Here is a 27,801-nt window from a genome sequence, read left to right on the forward strand (position 1 = left end):
CAGAATCCTTGCCTCCAAGGAGCAGCCTGATTTAACCCTCTTCAGGATGAACCTGTTCATTTTCTTAGCAGTCCATGGTACACTCAATACTCTTCTCCAGCACTACAGCTCAAAGGCATCAATTCTCCTTCTATCCTCCCTAGTCATTGTCTAGCTCTCTGATACATAGCAAGTGATTGCAAAGACCATGGCCTATATCAGGTGCACCTTAGTCTCCAGAGTGACACCATTGCTCTTCAGTACTTTGGAGAGATCAGTAACAGCAGACTTTTCCATCGCAATATGCCTTTTAATTTCCTGGCTGCTGGTGCCAAGAGTGTTGACTGTGGAGCCAAGCAAATTAAAGTTGTGAACAATCTCAATCTCTTCAACATCCATCCTGATGCTGTTTGAAGAAATAAGAATTAGTGAATGATATATATTTTATTTCTAGAAAGAGATATGGTCCTTCTTATCTTAGCACTCCGTGTTGGAGTCCGAGTTAATCTAGCTTTATCTGCAGCTATAATTGTATTCCATTTATCACTGGCTTCAAATATTTAGCAAATGGGACCAAGGCTTTCACAGTTATCAGGGTTTGAATCTGAATCCAGGTGAAAATCCAAAAATGTACCTGTGCTTCACAAGAAAGCCACCGATTTTCAGAAACGATGGGAAGGCCCTACATGTATACAAGAATTAAATGACTTGTTGAACAAATTCTTTGTGTTAGACTGATTTCTTACTGTTAGTGTTTACAGATAAGCAATGAAGAAGACTAGAATGATATATGTGATAATGTATTAGGGTTTAGTACATCAATACAAACTTATGTTTAATTATATATACCGTGTACCACCAAGTGAAGATGAACATGGGAGAATCCTGTATGTCAGAAACTAAAAAAATACTAAAATATACTGATGGGACATATGTCAAAGAGACACAATACAGGAGGAGTCACTGAAAGCCCCTGGTTGAAGCCTGGTCTGCACATGCAAAGTGTGAAATCTGACAATATTGGTCAAGGACCAAAGGAAAATGTCAAGTCTTTGTTGTAATATTAAAGGATTCTATTGGTAAGATATTAAAAGATGTGGGGAGTGTGAAAAAAGCTAGAAGCAATACACGGTCCCTGTTTAAAAAAAAATAGATAATAATAGTTGAAAACAGAGCTATTACAAAGATTAGAAAGCTTAGTACATGTAGGGTTTTTAGAAAAGAGCCTTAAAATAATGCTGCTGTCATTTGGTGCATGCCATCAAGTCAGTTCTACCTCACAAGCAGCCAGACATGAACAGAGTGAGACGTCCTGCACCATTCTCACTTCTGCCATGTTCAAGTCCACTGCAGCTTTCACTGTGTCAGTCAGCTCATGGAGGATCTTCCTCTCTTGTACTGATCCTCTACCTCTTCCAAGCACCGTACTTTTTTTGAAAGACTGGTGCCAGATGACAACAGCCAAACATAGGTGAAATGAGGTTTCACTATCCTTACCGCCATTTTTTTCTTTTAAAATTTTAATTATTGTGTGTGTGTGTGTGTGTACTGTCAAATTTTATCTGACTGATATAGGAAAAGAATGTCTCTCCTTCTCCAGAAGAGCATCTGGTGGATTCAAACTGCATACCTCTGGGATTGCAGTGTAGCTTCTTCAATTTCTTATTTTTATTGCATTCCTCTATGACAGATTTTTTTCTTCTGGTGGTCAATGTAAAGCCTGTGAGATAGCTTTATCCTATTATGTGTGGTTGGTGGCCTGTTGTTGCTGCGTGCCATCAAGTCAGATCGACCCATAGCTGATCCTCCAGATTTTCACAGGCAGTTAATCGCATGGTAGGAGATTATCCATCTTTCTCCCATGAAGCAGCTGGTGGATTTGAACTGTATGTCTTTGGGACTGTAGCACAGCTCCTTACCACTGGGATACCAGAGCTCCTTGTTGGTAACCTGTGGTTTTTAGGAATTGTGGAGTATGACTCATAGCAACTGTATGAGCAGCCTAGCTGAACCCTGTCCTATCCTATGCAATAATCATAAAAATTTTATGAAATTTGTATATAAACCAGTATAAAATTATTTTATTATACACACACACATACTTTGTAAATGTGAGAATATAAATAACTACATCCTACATTTATTCTTTCGGATTGGTTGCTAGACAGAGAAGGACTTCATATGGAAAGAGACTTAACAAGCGCTAAGAAATGGTTTAAGTAATTATTCTTGACCTGAAGCTTTTGAAGGACTGTCAGATTTTAAATGACAACAGTGACATTTCAAAAAGAACAGAAGTCAGCACAAAGCTAGTTTAACATTAATAATAAGTAATCTAATAAATAGGCCTATGTTTCCCCAGTCAGGTTTTGCTTATTATGTCAGCTGGAAAGCCAGAAACTGGTTTTAACTCCTATACAACCTGTCCCTGAAAACTTGACTTTATTGGAAATGTACCTGATGTCAGTATAAGACTTAGAAAGTTCAAATTCTAAATTAGTCTATTTTACTCATCTTTCCTAACTTATTTACGGTATAGAACTGATAGTACCTATCACCTTAGGGGAATAAATACATGTTATAGGGGAGTTGGAAAAGTCTTCTACATTCAAGGTATTTAATGAGTTTGCATAGCTATCCCACAAGATATTATGTTTGCTTTTTTTAGGAACAGAACTTTAATGAAATGAAATAACTTTGCCAAGGTCACACACCTAGTGGCATTGTTATGTCAACTATGACTCATAGAATCCCTGTGAACAATAGCTCTGAACCTTGCCCCATCCTGAGCCAACTTCAGTGTCTGGAAACATCTGCCCCCATTGTCATAGTCACTCTTATCTACCTATCTCATCCAGGCCCTCCTCTTCTGTACTGACCCTCTATCCTTCCAAGCATGATGTCCTTCTCCAAGGACTGGTCCCTCTTGCCAACATGCCCAAAGTATGTGAAACAGAGTTTCAAAATCCTTGCCTCCAAGTAGCAAACTGGTTTCAGCCTCTCCAGGCAGACCTGTTTGTTCTCCTGGCATCTTTGGTATATTTAATACTCTTCTCCAGCACTGGCATCCTTGGTATATTTAGTACTCTTCTCCAGCACAACTCAAAGCCATCGATTCTTCTGTCATCCTTACTCATTGTCCAACTTTGAGATGTTGAGCAAGCAACATAGAGACCATGACCTGAATCTGTCACACTCTTAGCCTCTAGACTGGCATCTGACTCCTGTGCATTATTATCAGATGAAATCCATGTGTCTAGTTGCCATTTATGCTTCTTATAAAAGGTATTTGCAATGAATAAACCATTGATTGTACAAATTTTTTTCATTCCATCCCCAGCCTCATTTCTGTCACCAAGTCCTTATTTTACAAATACTGATCCCTTTTCCTTGTTCACAACCTTTTCATTCCAGTTACCAGTTATTATTATTGAATCTTGGTTATATGCTTAATTGACTTCAGATTGCAAAAGTTGGTTGAAATCTTCCTTTTCCTCCTTACACTCTAGTTGATGGTGCATAGGGTCACTATGAGTCGTAGGCTCCTTGATGGAATGTAACAACATATCTAAAGGACAGTGATTTTAACAGGTGTTCTTTTTATGTGCATGCTGTTACTCACTCATGTATCTCAGATGGATCTAGAAATGGTCTTTTTGACCCCATTTTTCCTCACTTTTTCATTATCAGCCTAGCAGGTCCCACAACTGCCTGATTCAAAATGACTCATGCCATTCCATCGCAGCTCTCCAATGCCTAGGATATGTCAATATTTATGTGTTCCATTTATTTTTTAGCAATGTCCAATTTTCCTACATTCATACTTCATAAAATCCATGTTCCAATTATTAGTGTCTGTTAACAACTATTCCTCCTCATTTTGTATTTCCCAATATGAGGGCTCAGCCTCCAGTTCTTTATCTAATAGTGTAAGTATGCTGTAGTGTTCATACCATTTTCGAAGACACAGAGCCAAACTGTTGTTGTTCTCAGGTGCTATTAGGTAAACTGTGGCTCACAGTGACCCTATGAACAAGATATCTAAGCCAATCGTACGCACTGTCACAATCTGGAATTACTATGTCAATTCATCTAGTTAAGGGCCCTCCACCTTTTTTCAGCATGATGTTTTTTCTAAGGATTAGTCCTGACAATATACCCAAAGTATGTGAGCCCAAGTATTATCATCCCTGCCTCTAGGAGCATCCTGTTTGTACCTTCTCCAAGACAGACTTGTTTTATTATTCTAGCAGTGTATGGGATATTCAGGACTCTTTTTCCAATGCACAACTGAAAGGCATCACTTCTCCTGCTATCCTAATTGTCCAACTTTCAGAAGCATAAGAAGTAACTGAATATACCATGGTTTGGATCAAGTGCACCTTAGTGTTTAATATCCTCTCTTCCTGGGGTATATTCCTAGTAGTGAGTCAAACGAAGTTTCTATGTTCAACTTGTTGAGGAAAAGCCAAACTGTCTTTCAGAGTGGCTGCACCATTTTACAATCCCACCAGCAGCGTATGAGAGTTCCCAACTCTTCACATCCTCTCCTATATTTATTGCCTGCTGCTCTATTAAACTTTGTCACTGTTACTGGGGTGAGATGGTGTCTCACTGTGGTTCTGATTTGCCTTTCTCTTATTGTCAATGATTTTTGAGCATTTCTTCATGTGTCTGTTGGCCACCTGAATGTCTCCTTCTGTGAAAAGCTTTTCCATGTCTTTTGCCCATCTTGTAATTGAGTTATCAGTCTTTTTCTTCTGGAGGTTCAGGAGTATTCTGTAAACTTTTGTTATCAGACCCTTGTCTGACAAAGCAGTATTATTCATCACTGCAAGAACGTGGAAACAGCCCAAAGGTCCAACCACAACTGAATGGATTGAGAAACTGTGGTAAAGTCACACAACGGAAAACTATGCAGCACTCAGGAACAACAATTTTGAAATACACTACATAACTTGGAAGAGGCTGGAGAGCATTATTCTGAGTGAACTAACACAGTCTGATATGGACAAATACTGCATAAGACCATTTTTGTAAAAATAGAAGGATAACTAGTAAAACATGTATGGGAACTCAAGGGGGTAGGGGCAAAACCATAGGGCTGCACAGTTTGGTGGGTGAGGGGAGGAGGAAAGGAAATGGGAAGGATCCAAATGAAAAGACAGGGTAATGATGGGCAAGGTCCAATGGTGATTAATTTTATAAAACATAATGCAGAACACAATGAATGAATGGAAATCCAAAACTTTCATTAAAATTTCAATTAAAAAAAGAAAAAACCTAATACTTGAGAATGACTGCATGAAATACAATGTGAATGAAGAACAGTGTGAAACACAATGAATATGAACTTTTTAAGCAAACCAATAAAAAACTAAAACAACTCATTTCCTTACTCTTTTTAAAAAAATATTATTTTATTATTTTTGTGCATGTACCGTCAAATCAGATCTGACTGGTACAGGAGGAGATTGTCCCTCCTTCTCCAGCAGAGCATCTAGTGGATTCGAACAATGTACCTCTGGGATTGATCCTTGCTCTTGAGTACTTTAGAGATGTCCTTGGTCTATTTCCCCAATGCAACAGATCTTCTGATTTCTTGATTGCTGTTACCATAGGTTCACTGTGAATACAAGTAAAATGAAATTACTGACAACTTCCATCTTTTCTCTATGATGATGTTCCCTGCTGGTCCAGTGGTGACGGTTTTTGTGTTCTTGATGCTGAGATGTAATTCATATTGAAAGCAGTCATCTTTCATTTTCAGCAGTTGTGATTCAAATCCTCTTCACTTTCTGTAAGTAAGGTTGTGTCATCTCCTTAGTACAGGTTGTTGACGAATCTTCATCAAATCTTGATGCCATGCTTTTGTTCATAGAGTTCAGGTCTTCAAATGAGTTACTCAGGATACAGGCTGAAGAGGTATGCAGAAAGGATACAAACAACCCTGACACACGCCTTTCATGATATTAAATCACGTAGTATCCCTGGCTCTGTTTAAACAATAGTTTCTTGGTCTATGTGTAGTTTTCAAATGAGCACAGTTAGGTGTTCTGGGATTCTAATTTTTCTTAATGAGTCAAATCACAGCGATGCAAATCAAAACAACAATAAGAGGCAGTCTTTGCAGAGTTGACACGGTTTCCTGCTTCAACAGTGCTTGAATGGAACCCAGCACTTGCCAGGACCTCCCTGCCGGTCATTTCTAGCCAGTCCTCTCCATCACCTCCCTTTCAAAGATGCACCAGAACTATGACCAGGACTCGGCAGCTGCCATCAACCATCAGGTCAACCTGGAGCTCTACGCCTCCTATATCAACCTATCCCTGCCTGACTACTTTCACTGTGATGATGTGGCCTTGAAGAATTTTGTCAAATATTTCCTCCACCAATCCGACGAGGAGAGGAAATATGCTGAGGATCAGATGGAATTTCAGAACCAGTGAGAAAAGCTGCATCTTCCTTCAGGATATTAAGAAACCAGACCTTGATGACTGGGAGAGTAGGCTGAATGCAATGGACTGCGCACTACACTTGGAAAAAAGTGTGAACCAGTCCCTACTGGAAGTGTACAAATGGCCACCTACAAGAACGGCTCTCCTTATTGTGACTTCATTGAGACACATTACCTGGATGAGCAGGTAAGATCCATCAAGCAACCGGGTGACAATGTAACTATCTTGCGCATGATGGGTGCCCCGGCATTGGGCCTGGCAGAGTGTCTGTTTGACATACACCCTGGGACACAGTGATGACGTGAGTTGAGCAAAGCTTTAGCCCAGCTCCTCCACAGCCACAGGAGTGACTTCCATGGGCACCACCATGCCACCTACATGTATTGTTTATTTTACCTTTTCTAGAGGGTCAAGGACTGCAGCCTTCAATATGGACTGAGGCTCAATGTTAAGAAGACAAAAATTCTCACCACTGGACCAATCGGTAGCATCAGGATGGATGGCAAAGAGATTGAGATTGTTCACAGCTTCAGTTTGCTCAGCTCCACGGTCAACACTCTTGGCACCAGTAGCCAGGAAATAAAAAAACGTATTGCGATGGGAAAGTCTGCGGTTAGGGACCTCTCCAAAATACTCAAGAGCAACAGTGTCTCTCTGGAGACTAAGGTCCGCCTGATACAGGCCATGGTTTTTGCAATCACTTGTTATGCATCAGAGAGTTGGACAATGACTAGGGAGGACAGAAGGAGAATTGACGCCTTTGAGCTGTGGTGCTGGAGAAGAGTATTGTATGTACCATGGACTGCCAAGAAAACAAACAGATTCATCCTAGAGAGGATTAAACCAGGCTGCTCCTTGGAGGCAAGGATTCTGAGGTTTCGTCTGACATACTTTGGACATGTTGTAAGGAGAGACAGGTCTTTAGAGAGGGACATCATGCTGGGCAGAGGGGAGGGACAGTGCAGGAGGGGAAGACCCTCTATGACGTGGATTGATTCGGTGACTGGGGTACTCGGGATGGGTTTGTCAGAGGCAATGAGATTGGCACAGGATAGAGCACGGTTTAGGGCTGTTGTACATAGGGTCGCTATGAGTCGCAAACGACTCAATGGCACATAACAACAACAACATAAACTGTATCAAAATACCCACTTAATTTGTACCATTCCTTCAGATAAAGTTGTTCAGTACCAGCTGTTGTGTTGGAAATCTTGGTGGGCCAGAAGTCTGTCTAAGCCATCTTGGTCAAATGCTTTAATCACAACAATATCTGCTTCAATTATACTTAATAAAATGAAACATTTAAGAAAAACGGAGCCCAGGGGCCTTGGGAGTCTCCCTCCACTCTAGCCATTGGCTGGCTGGCTGGCTGACATCTCGGTGGTGGTCTCGTTTTAGTGGCAATCAAATGTTTATGAATGATTGTGTGAAAAAACAATGTGATTCACAAATATGCACACAAATTAAAAAAACAAAAACAAAAACCAAACAAACCCACCAAAGGCAGATCCAAAGACCAAATTGAAATATAAGTTATTATCATGTTCCACAGCACTAAGCAATATAACTAGTAAAATAATAAATGAGATTACTTACATTACCTCAAAGATCTCTATCATATTTATAATACAGTTTTATGATAATATAATTTTAAGACACATAATAAAATAGTTATTTCAGTTATTTCAGACACTCAAATGTATGGTACAGTGATGCTGGATTTTTAAAAATGTCTAGGAAAATTTATTGTGAAAAGAATATAAAATACTTTGACATTAAAATACTAAGCTTTCAAGAAGAAAAGGTCACCAAGTAAATAAAAATAGTATTCAATATTATAAACAGAGAATCATTGTTCTATACTAAAATAATGACGTTGGAAATACGGTGGATGCTGGCTCAGGCAGAATTTTCCAGAGTTCTTTCCATGGACGACTAATTTCTACACAAATATTAAAATATAATGAGGTTTCATAGTCAACAAGGTTGATAAATGCTAGATTTAACATTAAACCAACTTCTCTACTGGTTACAGAAAATATAATATAGTGTGGGAGAGACATTTGGCATTAGCCCAAATTACTCAATTCCATCTCAGAGGGACACCCTGAACAACAGAACAAAACACCACCTGCTCCTGTGTCATCCGTACAATCCATGCCATGCTCAAGCCCACTGGCTACTCACTGTCCATCTCACTGAGGCTCTTCCTTTCTTTTGCTGACTCTCTATGTTTCCAAGTATAATGTCTTTTTCCAAGAGCTGGAGCCTCATGACAACGTGCCTGAAGTTCATGAGGTAACTGAAAATGCCACGGGTTGGCTCGGGCCTATCGTGCTGCACAAAGTGAGATCTCTACTCTTCAGCACTTCTGCAGGACATTATCCAATACTTTATGTCACTGGGTTTCTTGACTGCTGCTGCCATGGATACTGATTGTGTATCTAAGTGAAAAGAACTCCTTGACAACTTCAATCTTTTCTTCATCTTTCATGATGCTGCTTATCGGGCCAGTTGTGAGGAGTTGTTTTATTTATGTTGTGGGGTAATCCAAGCTGAAGGTTACAGTCTTTGAGCCTCATCAGGAAGTGCTTCAATTCTTCATTTTCAGCAGGGAAGGTTGTGTTTCTTCCTAAAGTCCAGCTTTTTATTCAAACCAAACCAAACCAAACCAAACCAAACCAAACCAAATCACTGCTGTCTAGCTAATTCTGGCTCATACCAATTGTTATTGGACAGGGCACAATTTCTATATAGGGTTTCTAAGACTACATAGGAAGCACGGGTGGCTTAGTGGCAAGAAGCTGCACTGCAATCCTGAAGACATGTTCTAATCCACCAGCTGTTCTGTGTTAGAGCAATCTCCTCCAGTAGTATTAACTGCTTCTGAAAAACCTGCCAGAGGGTCATTTAGAGGTCGGTTATGGTACACAATACCACCACCACAAGACTAGAGAAGCAGACTGCATATCTTTCTCTCTAGCAGCTGCTGATGAGTGAACTGCTGCAATTGCAGTTAGCATTGAGCATCTAACCACTTTACTACCAGGCCTTCTAGTTTCTACCCTGGGCCTTTGCTAAGCTGATATAAACTGGTATTCTGAGTGAACTGCTACAGGAGTTGCTGTTGTTGTTGTTGTTATGTGCCATCAAGTCATTTGCGACTCATAGCGACCCTATGTACAAGAGCCCTAAACACTATTCTATCCTGTGCCAACCTCGCCGTTTCAAACACACTCATTCCCACCACTCCACTCACAGAACTGATCCATCTCATCGAGGGTCTTCCTCTCCTGCACCATTCCTCCACTCTGCCAAACATGATGTTGATCTCCAAAGACCAGTCCCTGCTTGCAATATGCCCAAAGTATATTAGATGAAGCTTCAGAATCCTTGACTCCAAGGAGCATTCTGGCTTCACCTTCTCCAAGACAAACCTGTTTGTTCTCCTAGCAGTCCATGGTATATACAGCACTCTTCTCCAGCACCACAGCTCAAAGGCATCAATTCTCCTTCTATCATCCCTAGTCACTGTCCAACTCTCTGATGCATAGCACGTAATTGCGAAGACTATAGCCCAGATCAGGTGCACCTTAGTCTCCAGCCTGATGTCGTTGCTCTTCAGTACTCTTGAGAGGTCCCTCACAGCTGACTTTCCCAATGCAATTTGTCTCTTGATTTACTGGCTGCTGGTACCAAGACTGTTGACTGTGGAACTAAGTAAACTAAAACTGTTAACTATTTCAATCTCTTCACCATCCATACTGATGCTGCCAATTGGCTTAGTGGTGAGAATCTTTCTTTTCTCGATGTTGAGCTTCAATCCATATAGGAGGCTGCAGTCCTTAACCTTCTGCAGCAAGTGCTTCAGGTCCTCCTCAGTTTCAGCAAGCAGGGTTGTGTCACCCACATAACGCAGGTTGTTGATGACTCTTCCACCAATCCTGATGCCATATTCTTCCTCGTACAGCCCAGCATCTCAGATGATCTGTTCTGCATAATGATTGAACAGGTATGGAGACAGAATACATCCCTGATGGAACCCCTTCTTGATAACACTGCATGGTTCAAAATTGGGAAAGGTGTATGCCAGGGATGTGTCCTATCTCCATACCTTTTCAACCTGTATGCAGAATTGATTATCCGAGAGGCTGGGCTCTATGAGGAGAAGTGTGGCGTCAGGATCGGTGGAAGATCTATCAACAATCTGCGCTATACAGATGACACAACCCTGCTCGCTGAAACTGAGGAGGATCTGCAATGCTTGCTGCAGAGGGTCAAGGACTGCAGCCTTCACTATGGATTGAGGATCAATGTCAAGAAGGCAAAGAATCTCACCACTGGACCAACTGGCAGCATCAGGATGGATGGTGAAGAGATTGAGACTGTTAACAACTTTAGTCTGCTTGGCTCCATGGTCAACAATCTTGGCACTAGTAGCCAGGAAATCAAACAATGTATTGCGATGGGAAAGTCTGCTGTTAGGGACCTCTCCAAAGTACTGAAGAGCAATGGTGTCACTCTGGAGACTAAGGTGCATCTGATACAGGCTATGGTATTTGCAATCACTTATTATGCATCAGAGAGTTGGACAATGACTAGGGAGGAGAGAAGGAGAATTGATGCCTTTGAGCTGTGGTGCTGGAAATGAGTATTGAGAATACCATGGACTGCCAAGAAAACAAACAGATTCATCCTGCAGAGGGTTAAATCAGGCTGTTCCTTGGAGGCAAGGATTCTGCGGCTTCATCTGACATACTTTGGACATGTTGTAAGGAGGGACAAGTCCCTGAAGAGGGACATCATGCTTGGGAGGGGAGGGAGGTGCAAGAGGGGAAGGTCCTCTATGAGGTGGATTGATTCAGTGACTGGGATAATAGTGATCAGTGTGTCAGAGGCAGTGTGATTGGCACAGGATAGAGCAGGGTTTAGGGCTGTTGCACATAAGGTCGCTATGAGTCGCAAGTGACTCAAAGGCACATAACGATGACAACAACAAGTGTCTCCTTGCTCTGTTCTGACGACTGCCTCTTGTATAGGTTTCACATTAGCACAGTCAAATGTTCTGGGATTCCCATTCTCAGAGTCAGCCACAGCAAGCTGTGATCCACACAGTCAAAAGCCTTTGCATAGTCAATGAAGCACAGATAGACATTCTTCTAGTATTCTTTGCTTTCTGTCAAGATGCATCTAACATTAGTTGTTGTTGTTGTTGTTGTTGTTATCCCTAGTAACACGATCTCTTCTAAATCCAGCCAAAACTAAAGGAAGAACCCGAGAAATAAAGAGCTGAACAAAAAATTTCAAAAGGCAGCCCAGGACGACAAAGCAAGATACTATAATGAAATGTGCAGAGAGCTGGAGTCAGAAAATCAAAAGGGCCAAACTCGCTCAATGTTTCTTAAGCTGAAGGAGCTGAAAAACAAATTCAAGCCATGGGTGGCAATACTTAAGGATACTTTGGGCAGAATGTTAAATGATCCAGGAAGTATCAAGAAAAGATGGAAGGAGTACACAGAGTCACTGTGTCAGAAGGAATTGGCTGACGAAGAATTTCACGAAATAACATACGAGCAAGAGTCTATGGTGATGAAGGAGGAAGTTCAAATTGCTCTGAAGGAATTGGCAAAAAACAAGGCTCCAGGAGTTGACGGCATACCAATTGACATATTTCAACGAACAGACACTGTCCTGGATGTGCTAAGTTGTGCCAAGAAATCTGCAGGACAGCCAGCTGGCGACTTGACTGGAAAAGATCGGTATTTGTTCCCATTCCAAAGAAAGGTGACCCAACAGAGTGCGGAAATTATCGCACAATATCATTACTATCACATGCTACGGGAAAGACAAAATATATCATTCCCAAACTTTTCACAGAACATCCCACAGAGAAAAAGAAGTAAAGTCTTTTTAAAAAATATACACACATACATACATACATGCAAAAAAAGAATTCTAACATTAAAATCGGTATTTAAAAAAATTGGGGTTTTCTCCCCTAAATTTTTCTTAACTCTTACCTGCAACCAAGTGTCTCTGAGCTAAAGCTCTATCAGGTAACAATACAATGTGACAAAATGTATAGATGAGGAAATCATGAAATGAGTTCTTTAAAATGTTGCTTACTATACAATGAAAGGAAGAGATGGTTAAAGATGTAAAGAATCCTTAATTCCTGCTAATAAAATGGTTTCAAATTGGTAAGGTATTATCACCTATCAAATATTTCAAGCTGGACCAAGAAATAATGTTATGAAAAATAACAGAGAAATCACTGAAATAGCCAAAGATTTAGGAGTTTTCCCATCTTTCTCTCAGGGAGATTAAAATCCTAGTGGATTTAAGCTTTAGGTTAGCAGCTCAGCTCCCTATGGGCCACACCACCATAACTCCCCAACAGAAGACTAGCTGTCACTTAAAGCCAGAGTCCATGAAGTGTGCATAAGCTGTGGGACAGCTCAGGATGCTAAAACAACACAGCTTGGCCTTTTCCAGATTGCTATACAGTTAGACTCATGCAGTATGAAGCTTTTTCAGATGGGCTTGCTTTGCCTAGCAGTATCTTTTTTAAGGTTCTTCTATGAATTTTTATAGGTAGGTAACTCATTTTTTTAATCACTGAATAATAGTCCATTATACAGATGTGCCACAGTTAGTTATACATTCTTTTTTTATTATTGTGATTTTAGAAAGTTTACAGAAAAGTTGGATTTTCATTCATTTATTGTTGCACATTGTCCTTCCTAACCCAAGTTCACTTTTTAAAATTTTCGTTGTTTTGTCGTTGTTGTGTACCATCAAATCAGATCCAACTGGTGCAGGAGGAGATTGCCCCACCTTCTCCAGTGGAGCACCTGGATTTGAACCGTGCACCTTTAGGACTGCAGCACAACTTCTTGTCAATAGGCCACCAGAACTACTTCAGTTCACCTTTTTAAAATATTTATTCGTTGTTGTGTCATTTTCTCCCTCATCCCTCACCCCTCCCAGTTCACTTTGCTATACACCTCTTGTTCTGGACTGTTGTCAAACAAATAATAGCTAATCATATATCCTTTTAAACAGTTCTTTCCCTCCTCTGTTCCAATGCAGTGTTCATTATTTATTCCCTCTTTCTCAGTCTTCCCTCAACCCCGATGTCAGTAGTGTTTTACAACAGTGGCCTTATGCAATATTTGTCTTTTTGTGATTGAGATATTTCACCCAGCATAGTGTTCTCCAGGGTTACCCATGTTGTGAAATATTTTATTAGTACCTTGTTTTTCAGTGCTATGTAGTATTCCATTGTGTGGATATATTATAGTTTTTCTATCCATTCATTTGTTGATGGGATACATTTACTGCCTGAATGACATTTTAATTGTTTCTAATTTTTTGCAATTATGAAAAGGTGTATGAATGGCATTTTAATTGTTTCTAATTTTTTGTAATTATGAAGAGGTGTAATAACTATCCATGTGCAGGTTTTGAAGTAGGTATAAGCTTATGTTTAGTTTTCTAAAAGAAAGCTTGGTTGTTTTCCAAAGTATTGTACTATTTTGGAATTTATTCCCAGAAGCATTGAATAAATTTCTTTTTCCTCATATTCTTTCTAGTGTTTAGTTTGTGTTTGTTTTAGATTCTGGACATTCTTAATCTGCAGTTCTGTAACAACATGTAATGTTGAGTATGTATTTATATACTTATTTGCCACATGTATGTTTTCTCTGATAAGGGGCCTGTTCAGATCTTTTGCACATTTTGTAACTGGGTTATTTTACTTACTAAGATTTGTTGTTGTTTAACTTAGTAAGTATTAAGACTTCTCTCTAGATATTTTGTATACAACAGCTTTATAAGTTTTTGCAAATGTTTTAGTCTGTGCCTTGTCTATTCATTCTCATCTCCTTGTTTTAATTATCATCTCTATTTATAGCTATGCTTCAGATCTCCAGGTTTTTGAACTATAGTATCATTAATATAATTCCCCCCTTAGGAACACATATTTGGTTAAGGATCTCAAACTAAACTTGCCCAAAAAGGAACTGTTTATTTTCTCTCTAAGACATGGTCTAAACTATCCTAATTCTCCACATTAGAGGATTTATTATAGCCAGTCACTTCCCATTACCCCTCATATCAACCACCTACATAATACGTAGGTAACTATTCAGTTCTCTTCAACTCCATTACCATGTGTTCTATTACAGGCTACTATTACATATTTCAAGTACTGGATAACCACCTAACCATGTTCATCAATGTCATGCACGTTCCCTCCTATCAAGGCTCTATGTGATCTTTATAAATGAGGTCACATCAGTTCATCTTTAAAATTCTTCAGTGAAAATATCTCATATTCAGAAAGAAAATAATTTTACAGTAAAAAGGTTTTACCTTGGTACAATTTCCTGATTGCTCCATGACTTTGTCTACTGACTCAGTGGCATTCAATTATTTTAGTAGGAAAGCAGATACAATACAAGGACGTTAACTCTAAAGCAAAACTTTTTTAAATATTGAGATAAAATTTACATACACACAAAAAAAATTCACTAGCTCTGGTGCCTAGTGGCAAGAGGCTGCAATCCTTAAGGTACACAGTTGAAGGTCATCAAATGCTCCATGGGAGAAGGATGGGTGGGCAATCTCCTCCTGTGCGATTAACTGCCTCTGAAAACCCACTGTAGGGATCAGCTATGGGTCGGTTATGACTCTATGCTACTCAACAACATCTTAAAGTATGTAATTCAATAGTTTTTTAGCACTTTAACAACATCATGTAACTATTTCAATTATTTTAATCCCCACTTTCATCACCCACTCAAAAAAACCCCAAGACTTGTCAAGTTAATCTAAATACCTTCCCTGTTCCCTCTCCTCTGACAACCACTAATCAAGTATAATTTCTACGCGTTCACCATTTTACCTAGAACCACAATCAACACCCATAGAAGAAGTAGGCAAGAAAGAAGTGTTACATCAGGGAAATCTGTTGTCAAGGCTCTCTCTAAAGAATTGAAGAGCAAGGATGTCAGTTTAAGGATTATCATGTGCTTTGTACAAGCCATGGTATTTTCAATTGTTTCTTATGCTTCTGAAAGTTGGACAACGAATAAAGAAGACTGAAAAGGAATCAATGCCTTTGAATTGTGGCATTATAGAAGAGCACTGAATAAACAACCACAGAAGTCTGTCTTGGAGAAAGTGCAACCAGGTGCTCCTTAGAGGCAAGGATGGTCTCATACTTTTGGCATGTTTTCAAGAGGGGTCAGTACTTCAAAAAAGACATCATAGTGGGAAAGGTAGAGAGTCAGCAAGATGAAAGATCCTCAATAAGATAGGCTAACATAGTCACTACAATGAGCTTATGTGTGACAGAGATGGTGCATAAAAGAGCAAGGTTCAGATCTGTTGTTTATAGGGCCACTATCATGCAACTTCATGGCACCTAACAACAATATCATGAATTACTTGTTAGACATTTCATATAATCATACAATATGTGATCTGTTGTTTCTGATTCCGCCCCCACCCCCACCGCCCCCGTAGCATAATGTTTCCTATTGGAGCATGAATCAGCAGTAGTTCAATCATTTTCATAACTATGTATTTTTTGTTTATCTCTTCATTCGTTGATGAGCTTTTAAATTATTTAGACTTTTTTTACTATTATGATTGACTTAACTAACATGACCATTAAAATATGCACATAAAAATTTTTTAGTAGGCATTAAGTTTTTAATTTTTAAAGGTATTCTTATATAGTAGCTCTGTGTTTAACTTTTTGAGGAACTACTTGTTTTTCCTGACAGCTGTAACTATTTACATCTTCATAAGTAATGGATGAGTTTTAATTTCTCCATGTACTCCTAACATTTATTTCCTCTCTTATTTTTAAAGTATAGCCATTTCTACCAAGTATGATGTGGTATATCATTGTAATCTTTATCTGCATTTTCTTCAGCAGTTACATTTTTAGCATCTATCCTTAGGTTTGCTTACTTGGCAATTTATCTTTTTAAAAGAAGTATCTATTCAAAGCTTTGTGTCTATTTTTAAAATGGGTTTTTGTTTGTCTGGTGTTCATTTGGTTTTTTTAAGTGTTGAATTCACAAGTTCTTTGTTGTTGTTGTTGTTGTTGTTATGTGCCATCGAGTCGCTTACGACCCATAGCGACCCTATGTACAAGAGCCCTAAATGCCATTCTGTCCTGTGCCAACCTCACCGTCTCAAACACACTCATTCCCACCACCCCACTCACAGAATCGATCCATCTCATTGAGGGTCTTCCTTTCCTGTGGCGTCCCTCCACTCTGCCAAACATGATGTCCCCCTCCAAGGACCAGTCCCTCCTTGCACCATGCCCAAAGTATGTCAGACGAAGCTTCAGAATCCTTGACTCCAAGGAGCACTCTGGCTTCACCCTCTCCAGGACAAACCTATTTGTTCTCCTAGCAGTCCATAAGGCATCAATTCTCTATCATCCCTATTCACTGTCCAACTCTCTGACGCATAACAACTGATTGCAAAGACCATGGCCTGTATCAGACGCACCTTAGTTTCCAGAAGGACATCATTACTCTTCAGTACTTTCGAGATGTTCCTAACAGCAGACTTTCCCATCCCCATACCTCTTTTAATTTCCTGGCTGCTGGTGCCAAGAGTGTTGACTGTGGAGCCAAGCAAACTAAAGTTGTGAACAATCTCAATCTCTTCACCATCCATCCTCATTCTGCCAATTGGTCCAGTGGGGAGAATCTTTGTCTTCTTAATATTGAGCCTCAATCCATATTGAAGGCTGCAGTCCTTGACCCTCTGCAGCAAGCGCTTCAGGTCCTCCTAGTTTCAGCGAGCAAGGCTGTGTCATCTGCATATCGCAGATTGTTGATAGATCTTCCACCAATCCTGAAGCCATATTTCTCCTCACAGAGCCCAGCCTCACAGATAATCTGTTCTGCACACAGGTTGAAAAGGTATGGAGATAGGATACATCACAGGCATACGCCCTTCCCAATTTTGAACCATGCAGTGTTTCCTTGCTCTGTTCTGACGACTGCCTCTTGATCCAAGTATATGTTTCACATTAGCACGATCAAGTGTCTGGGATTTCCCAATCAGCCACAGTTTGTTATGATCCATACAGTCAAACGCCTTTGCATAATCAATGAAACACAGATAGACATTCCTCTGGCATTCCCTGCTTTCAGCTAATATCGATCTAACATTAGCTACAATATCCCTACTATCACGACCCCTTCTAACCCCAGTTTGGACTTCCAGCAGTTCTCTGGTGATGTGCTATTCCAGTCGTTTTTGGATAATCTTCAGTAGAATCTTGCTTGCATGTGAAATCAATGATATTGTTCTATAGTTTCCACACGCTGTTGGATCACCCTTCTTTGGAATGGGAACAAATATAGATAGAAAAAAAATAATTTTTTTTAAATGGTAGGAGCACTAGATAGACTTCTCAAAATTCAAGCTGGAATGAAAAGAGGCCATGGAATGAGGGATAGCACTGTTGCTCAGATGGAACTTGGCTGAAAGCAGAAAATACTAGAAAGATGTTTACTTGTGCCTTATATACGACAACAGTATTTGACCATGTAGGTCATAACAAATTATGAATAATATTTAGTAGAATGGAAGTCCTAAACACTTAATTGTTTTCATATGGAATTTGTAAACAGACCAAGAAACAGTCATTCAAATAGACCAAGGAAATACTGCAAGGTCTAAAATCTGAAAAGATATACATCAAGGTTTTATCCTTTCACCATGTCTATTCAATTTGTATGCAGAGCCAATAATTTGAAAATATAAACTATATAAATAAGAATGTAACATCAGTATAGGAGGAAGACTCATCAACAATCTATGCTATACAGATAATGCAATCTTGCTTGCTGAAAGTGAGAACTGGAAGAAATTATTCATGGAGTTCCAAGTCTTAGATGCAGATTGCATCTCAACATAAAGAAAGCTAAATTCTCATAAGTAGATCAATTAGCAACATCATAATAAACAGTGAAAAACTGAAGCTGTCAATGATTTCATCTGACTTGGATCCATAATCAAAGCTTGTAGCTGTCAAATCAGAAGCAATTCACAGCTCCAGCAGATTTTTAGAGGCTGTAAATCATATGGAAGATTACCCATTGTTCTCCCCCAGAACAGCTGGTAGAGTAAAACTGTAGCCTTTGGGTTGGCAGTGCAACTCCTTAATCCATTAGGCCCCCTTACCTCTCTACTCATGAAAGAAGCAGTGAAGAAATCAAATTGTACACTGGTTAAATCTACTGCCAAGGGCTTCCTCAAAGTATTGAAGAGCAAGGGTGTACCTGACCTAAGCCAGGGCATTTACAACTGCTTAAACACAGGAGAGACTGCGACAATGGTGCAGAATTACACAGGGTGTTGTGCACAGAATAGCTACAAGTTGCAGCTGACTCAATATCATCTAATAACAAAAACAATGATATTGCTTATTGGTCCAGTTCTGAGAATTTCTGCTTTTCTGCTTTTGTTGAAGTATAATCCAAAATAAAGGCTGTGGTCTTTGATTTTTATCAGAATGTGCTTCAAGTTCTTTTCATTCTCAGCAAGCAAAGTCGTGTCATCTGCATACAGTAGGTTGTTAATGAGTCTTCCTCCAATCCTGATGCCACCTGCTTCTTCATATAATTCGTCAAATTATTTCCTCAGCATACAGATTGCATAACTATGGTGAAATGATACAACCTCAACACATACCATTCCCACTTTTATTATCATTTAAGGGCAAATAAAAATGTATAATTAGATGGCATCTTTCATGTAGGTAGATTTTACAGCATTTTAAAACCTTGTAAAGATAGACAAGATATGCATGCAGCGCTGTGTCCCTGGTACAATTGTTAAGTAGAATCTGAACGCACATTCTCTACTTTCAGCACCAAATCTTTCAGAACCACCAAAACGTCAGAAGGTAAAGCTGAAGAAAGGCACTCTACTTACAGGACCTGCAGAATCCAGACAAGCTCTATACGATCTGTTGTGTTTGTAGGTTAGAGCTTTTCATAGTTGTTTATCTAACATGGAAAAGATTTTGTGAAAGCAGCCGAAAAATGTAGACACAGAGCAGTAGCTTAATTTATGAAGAGTTAGAATGAGGAAGGCTTTGCTCTTAAGTTGCTATTAAGTCAACTCCAACTCATGATGCCTCCATGCATCATGTGAGAGACAAAGTTCTACCATCTTATTCTCTAAGGAGTATCCTGCCTGCACTTCTCCAAAGTGTTTCACTGCTAACCCAAAGTTGGTGCCTCTCTGGTGGTTCAAATCAACTGGCTGCTCTGTGGAAGAAAGAGGCATTCTCCTCTTGTGCGAATTATAGTCTCTGAGAATCTTCTGAAGGGTCACCCATGAGTTAGTTCTAACTGTCATAATGAGATGATGATCACTAACACCTTAGTTCAAAGGTATTAATTCTTTGGTCTTCCTTATTCACTGTCCAAATTTCAAATGCATATTTAGAAACTCTAAGTGGCATAGCTTGAGTTAGGTAGATCTTAGTTAGGTACATCTTTGTCTTTAAACTGACATCCAATTAATTGATCTTTGTTGTTGTTGTTATGTGCTGTTGAGCTGAGTACATTCATAGCGACCCTATAAAAACAGATCTGAACACTGTTCTATTCTGCATCATCCTCATCATTTCTGACACCCTTAAATTCACTGTTGCAGTCACTATGTCAATTCATCTCGTTAAGGGTCTTCCTCTCTTACACTGATCCTCCACCTTTCCAAGTATGACGTCCCTTTCCAAGGAACAGCTCCTCCTAACAATATGCCCAAAGTGTGTGAAACAAAGCTTCACCATTCTTGCTTCCAAGGATCATTCTAGCTACCCTTTTCCCAAGACATACCTGGTTTGTTCTTTTGGCATTCCACAGGATACGCAGTACTGTTCTCCAGTTGATCTACAGATTCAGTATCATTTCATAAACATTCCACCTAGCCTCTTAACAACTGACCCTAAAATTTTTATCAAGATTCAAGAAAATCAAAGTAGTCAAATGATCTTAAATAAAGAAGATCAAAGTTGGAGGGCTCACATGCTTTAATTTCAAAACATCCTACAAAGCTATGCTAGCCAAGATTGTGTCACACTAGTATAAGACATTAAGAATAAGGAAACAGAAATAAAAATCCAGAAATATTCCCTCACATTTACAATATATTGATTTTTCAATAAGTAAAAACACAATTCAAAGGGAAAAGAACAGTCTTCTGAACAAATGGTATTTGAATGAATGAATATCAATTTGCAAAATAGTATTGGATCCCTTCCTCACACCACATTAAAAAAAATAACACAGGTGGATAAAAAACTTAATTATGAAAGGAAAACTATAAAACTCCCAGAAGAGGCACAAACATAAATTACTGTCCCTTTAAATGAGATACAGATTTACAGATCCCCCCTCCCCCGCATATCCAGAGCACTTTACTGCAGATCTGGAAGAGCAAAGAGAACTCTCCAAAAACTGCAGTAACAAAAACATGTAAATCTGGATATTATAAAAATTTAAAACTCCTGTCCTTCCAACATTGTAAATACCATTAATGTACTGAACACCTAAACATGGCTGAAATGACAGCTTCTATGATGTACATATTTAACCACAATTTTTTTAAAAGAAAAATATTTCATCCTTCAAAAGACACTGTTGTTGTTGTTGTTGTTGTTAGGTGCCATCGAGTCACAGGCAACTCATAGTGACCCTATGAAGGAGAGTCCGTGACGCTTGGGTGCCTTTCATCCTCAAAAAAAAAAACGACAACTTATAGAATGGGAAAAATGGCTTCCAAATCATATATCCAATAAGGAATATGTATCCAGAATATGGAGATTCTGATGACCTAGTAGGTAGATAGTTGTGCTGCCTACCCAAAGGCACTAGCTGCTCTTCAAGAGAAAAAGGTGGGCAATCACCTCTGATGCAATTTATAGCCTCTGAAAACCCACTGAAGGATTAACAATATAAGTTAGTTCCAACTCCAAGGCAATGAGGGTTTTTTCTGGGGGGGTATCTAGACTATATAATTCAAAACTTTATCTAGAATATAGAATTTAAAACTCAATTATAAAAAAGACAAATAGCCCAATTTAAAAATTGGTTATTGTTGTTGTTAGGTGCCATCGAGTTGAGTATGACTCATAGGGACGCTACGAACAAAAGATCTGAACCCTGTCCTATCCTGCACCATCCTCACACAAAAGCCCATTGCAGCAGTCACTGTGTAAATCCACCTGGTTGAGGGTCTTCTTCTCCTTCGCCAACCCTCCACCCTTCCCAACATCATGTCCTTCTCCAAGGAATAGCATCTCCTAGCAATATGACCGAAGTATTTGAGGTGAAGCCTCATCATTCTTGCCTCCAAAGGGCACTCCAGCTGCCACCTCTCCAAGACATACCTATTTATTCTCTTGGCCGTCCATGGGATGTTCAGTGCTCTTTTTCCAACAATACAGCTCAAAGGCGTCAATTCTTTTCCTGTCATCCTTATTCACTGTCCAGGTCTCTGATGCATAGCTAGTAACTGGAAAGACTATGGCCTGAATCAGATGTGCCTTCGGCCTCAAACAGACATCAATACTCCTCAATAATTTGGAACGGTCCCTAACTGCAGATTTTCCCAGTGCAATGTGTCTCCTTATTATCTGACTGCTGGTACCATGGGTGTAAATTGTGGATCCAAGCAAGATGAAGCTGTTCATAGGGTTTGAAATATACTTATGAACTTAAAAATTGGTAGATGACAACAAATGGTGCTGAGATTGTGGAGAGACTGGAACTCTCATTCACTGCTGATGGGAGTATAAAATGATACAACCACTATGGAAGGCGGCCTGGCACTTCTTCAGAAAGTTGGAAACAGAAATACCATTTGACCCATCAATTCCGTTACTAGGAATATACCCTAAAGAAACCAGAGCTGCCACCCAGACAGACGTATGCACACCCATGTTTACTATTGCATTATTCACAACAGAAAAGAGATGGAAGCAACCCAAGTGTCCATCCACAAATGAATGGATAGAAAACTATGGTACAGACACACAATGGAATAGTGTGTAGCACTGAAAAATAAGGAACTCATAAAATATTACACAACATGGGTGATCTGGGAGGACATTATGCTGAGCACAGTATCTCAGTCACAAAGGACAAATACTGCATAATGCCTTGTTATAAAATAGGACTGACATGGGGGTTGGGAGAAACTAAGAAAAGGGGATAAATAATGAACACTGCATTGGAACAGATAAAGGAAAGACCTGTTTAAAAGGAATATATGATCAGGCATTGACTGTATGACAACAGTCCAGAATAAGAGGTGCATGGCAAAGGGACCGGGGGAGTGTTGGGGAAGAAAGGGAGGAAATTATGCAACAATGGATTAATTTTTTTTTAAAGTGAACTGGAGGTGTGGGCAGGGAGAAAAATGCAACAACGAATGAAGGGAAATCCAAAATCTCTGTAAATGTTCATTAAAATTAATAAAATAAAATTTTATAAAAATAAAGTGAACTGGGGGGGGTAGAGAGGAAAATGTGCAATAATGAATGAATGAAAATCCAACTTCTCTATAAACTTTCATTAAGATCACAATAAAAAACATTTTAAAAAACCCTACCCTTAACATCACAGCACACTTGAACTGAAAAAAAAAAAATTAGATAAGGGATCTTCTCCAAAGATATACAAATGGTTAAAAGGCACATACAAGTATGTTCAACATCACTACTGTGATTAGGTGCCACCAAACTGACTCTGACCCACAGAGATTCAAAGTATAAAAGAATGAAACCCTGCTCCACTCAGTGCCATCCTCATCATCATCATCTCTCTGCTTACGTCCATTGTTTCAGTTCATGTCATTAAGAGTCTTCCTCTCTTTCACTGATCCTCCACCTTTCCAGGAACCAGGAACTAGCCCCTTCTGAAAACATGCCCACAGTATATGTGATAAAGTCTCACCATCCTCACGTCTGAGGAGAGCACTATGGCTGCACTTCTCCCAAAACAGATTCATTAGCCATAAAAACATACAAATCAATACCACAATGAGATACTACTTTATACCTACTAGGCTGTGAAAAGACAGAACCTGATAATATTTAAAAAAAAAAAAAAGACAGATAATAGCAAGTGCTGTGAAGGATGTAGATGTGGAAAAATTTTGATTCTCATACATCTGTTGATGAAAATATAAACTAGTGCAACCACCTTGGAAAGTACTTTTGCTGTTCCTCAAGGAATTAAAAGTGTTAGCATATGGCCCAGGAATTCTATTCTTAGGTATATACTAAAGATAACTGAAAACATGCCCACACAAAAATTTGTATATAAATGTACTTAACAGTATTCTACATAAGATCCATAAAGTGAAAATAAACCAAATGTTCAGCAATTTATATATAAACAAAATGTGGCATATCAATCCAATATATACTATTAAACTATTGAAAAACATCAAGTACTCGGGGTGAGTCGTCACGGCCCTCTGCCCGGGCGGGCTGCCCTAGGCCCTCGGCTCAGGGTGAGCCGTTGCAGCCCTCAGGGTGAGCTCCTCAGTCCCCAGATTGTGCCATCTGACCCCTGGGTGGGGAAGGAGGAAAAAAAAAAAAGAATGCCTAGGGTATCCAATATTACCTAGGTCACCTTCTGCCACCCTCCCCCCCACCCCCCGCAGTAAACCTGAAAGCAACACCCTCAACGCCCTTCTATTTATAACTCACAAGTTTGTTCTCTCTAGGTTTGCCCCCTTTCCTATAGGTAACCTTAACTCTGAGTTTTACTCCAGAATTGACCTTGAACTCAGTGCCAGTGACAAAAAGGAAATACAACTGACAGCTAAGGAAGCAAAGGAGGATGGAGTCTCTGGATTCAACCAGCCATGCCCACTGGACCCAACTGGGAAAACACTTTGCAGTCCAGAGGGGAGTAAATGACAGGAAAATATCTTCTAACAGAGCAAGAAGGCAAGCAGCTTTAACCCAAGACCACCAATAAGGTGATAAAGTGTCCTCCCTTCCCCCCTTTACATCTACACCCCTGTTCAGTATGAAGAAGCCAGAGAGTCAGCATCCAATTCCCAAATCAATAAGACAGTTGGTTTAATTACTATTGGAAAATGCTTGTCATTCCTTTGTAGCATCTGGTCCCCTCTGGACCCTCATCATTTCCTTCACCTGCTCCCCCCACCGACCAAACTGTGCAGCTCTGCACCTGCATCCTGGCCCATCCTCACCCTTCTGCTCCCAACCCTCACCTCCTTGTACCCCCAATATGTTTTTCCAAATAAAAAAAAGAAACAGATGAACAGGGGCAAAGATAAAACTTTCAAACCATTTTTCTCAAAATTTACAAAAGTATTTACTACCTAATTGTTTTTTAATGTCAAGCATTGTCTTGTGAAACTTCAAGGTTGTTCAGGTTCCCCCCCCCCCAATGAGAAATTATAATATTAACAAGTAAAAAATTCGATACTTCAAATTTTTGTTCAACAAGGCTAACTCTCTGAGTAGAGCTAGAAGAGATTTTTGCTTTGAATGTAATACAGAGTATGGTTTCTTTAGCAAAGTTAATAGAAAGCTTCTTGCTATTGGTGTTTGGTGCTCTATGTACAGAATTGAAATCCTGCCCAATCCTGCACCATCCTCACTATCCGCTGTGCTGATACTGTAAACCCACTGTTGCAACCAGAGTGTAAGGCTCTCCTTGAGAGTCTTCCTCTCCTTCGAGGACTCTGACTTTTCCAAGCATAATGTCCCTTTCTAAAAACTAGTCCCTCTGATAACATATCCCAAGAATGTAAGCACTCTAGTGACACTTCTTCCAAGATATATTCATTTATTCCCTTGGTAGTCCATGTCGCATATGTAAAGAAGGATCATTTTTACCAGAATAGCACACCTAAACTCTCCATCAACTCTCCAGCTTGTAAATACTGTCAAAGACCTCTTTAAAAGGCTAAATAGCAAGAGTGTCAATGTAAAGATTAAGGTTTGCCTGATCCAATCACTTAAGCAATTTTTTTCTGCAGAGTCAGAACTGATGCATAGAGGGTTTTCTGAGGCTATAAATTGCACAAAAGGATACTGCCCATTTTTTGCCCATAGAGTGGCTGGTGGATGGGAGCTGCTTGCCTCTGTGCTGGCAGAGCAACTCCTTAACCACTAAGCTACCAAGCCATGGTATTTTCAATTGTTGTATATCCATCTGCAAGTTGGACAATGAATAACAAAAACTTGTTAATGATAATAGCAAAGGTACACTGTAGAGGGAATATAACACTAAGGAGGGCGCTCTAGTGATCTCACGGGTAAGGGGCTGTATTGTCAACCCAAAGGCCCAAGGTTCAAATCCACTAACTGCTCTGTTGGAGAAAGATCCTCCTGGGTGATTTGTTGTTGCTGTGTACCATTAAGTCAGGAGTGGCCCATAACTGACCCCCTAGCTGGCCAGTTTTCAGAGGCAGGAAATCACACAGGGGGAGACTGTCTACTTTTCTCCCACAAAGCAACTGGGGGATTCGAACTGCTTACCTTTAGGTTGGCAGCACAGTTCCTTACCACTAAGCCACCAGAGCTCCCTGAAAACCTGCTGAAGGGTCAACTGAATCTATTTCCATTTGAAGGCCTGTAACAACAATGACATGAACTGCCAAAAGAACAAATCTGTTTTAGAGGAAGTATAACTAGGATGCACCTTAGAAGTAAGGATAGTGAAGCATTATTTCAGATACCTTGGGCATGTTACAAGGAGCCAGCCCTTGGAAAAGGACATTAAAAGACAATATGCTGAGAAAAGTGGAGGGGACACAGTGACTGTAACAATGGGATTGAGTTCAGGGGAAATCTCAAGGATGGTGCAGGATGAGGCACTGTGAGTCGTATGTACATGACTTGACAACATCTAACAATAAATCTTCAGATGCAGACCATCTTTTGCTTAGCAAGTACAGTCCCTGCTAAGGATTATACCATCAGAACATTTCTTAGGTATACAATTAGATGAAGCTAATTGTAACTGAATGTAACCCAGGTTGTCAGGCTACATTTTAAAGAATATTGTGAGAATAATATAAAATTCTCTTCAATTTAGTTCTTGTGACCTAGTGCTTATGCACTGGCAGAAGGATGGGCAGTCTCCTCCCACAGAAGACTTCTCTTACTACGCTGAGTTCAAACTGTATCATAGCTGAACCTCCAGCGGGTGTGCAGGGGAAGAATCTGGAAAGGCTTCTCCCTTCAGCAGCACAGCTGGTGGATTAGAAGCACCAGAAGACTCTCCCTCTGGACACCACCAAAAGAGCTCCCATTATATATTTATAGCCTCCAAAATATGATGTATGGTAATCCCGATTTGAGATTGACTGCAGTCTCAACAGGGTTAAATCTGCGGGATTTTATAGCCTCTTCTTTAACAAAATAAACAAAGCCCCTGGTATGTCAAAAGATACCATTATAAATACATCAGGCCAGCTCAGTCCCTTGGCATTTGAAAGTGGGCTTGCCTCAGTGACTCAGGTGTTTGGCTAGGGCACTCTGGTGGCCTAGGGGTGAGAAGCTGTGCTGCTCCATGGAGGAGCTGCGCTGCAATCCCAAAGGCCCGTGGTTCAAATCCACAGGCTGCTCCAAGGGAAGAGGATGGAGTCTCCTCCTGTCAAGTGGATGATTTCCAAAAGAGGTCCAGAGGCCTCTTTGAGTAAGAACTAGAAAGTTCCCCGTCACTCCCACGTGATTAAACCGCCTCTGAAAACCCACTGGAGTCCGTTCCGACTTGATGGTAAAAGCACTACCTAAGTGATTTATTTTCTGTCTGTGAAAATCTGTCGGAGCATCAGCTATGGAGTCAGTTACGACTCGCCAACACACAACAACTTACGCACAGGCATGGTTTATCGTTTGTAAAGAGTACAAAAGAAAGTATATAACTGCCCCCTCAAGGGGCTTTAAGTTTACACATCCTACACTGGGTCGTTTATGTAGTACATCCCACTGAGAAAGCAATCTAGAAGCATTATCATAGTTCTCTAGCTTCCGTACTGAGTGGAAGCGTGGTCAGCAAAATGCAAAGACTTCAACAATGCTTAACATAGCCATGCCATCTCAATGACTGAGCAGGGCCAAATCAGTGGAAATGGTCACAATGCCCTGTTCCCGCAAGACTCAAAAACCCAACTGTGGACAAATTACCCGCCTGGGGTCCTCCCTGCCAAAGCTTTCCCGTACCGCGCCCTCGAGAAGATGCAAACGGGGCGTCGCAGGGCAGATGGCAGAGGAGCCGCCCTGCCCAAGGGGCGCGGGCGGAAAGGAAGGGCCGCGTGA

General features: G+C 40.1%; 1 pseudogene; it reads left to right on the forward strand.

Annotated features, from left to right (window-relative positions):
* The first annotated feature begins 1,272 nt into the window (after positions 1–1,272).
* Positions 1,273–27,801, forward strand: LOC102867413 (annotated as a pseudogene).

This window comes from Elephantulus edwardii, unplaced genomic scaffold, assembly GCF_000299155.1.
Source record: "Elephantulus edwardii isolate Elephantulus edwardi_28Jun2011 unplaced genomic scaffold, EleEdw1.0 scaffold00324, whole genome shotgun sequence".
Taxonomy (NCBI): domain Eukaryota; kingdom Metazoa; phylum Chordata; class Mammalia; order Macroscelidea; family Macroscelididae; genus Elephantulus; species Elephantulus edwardii.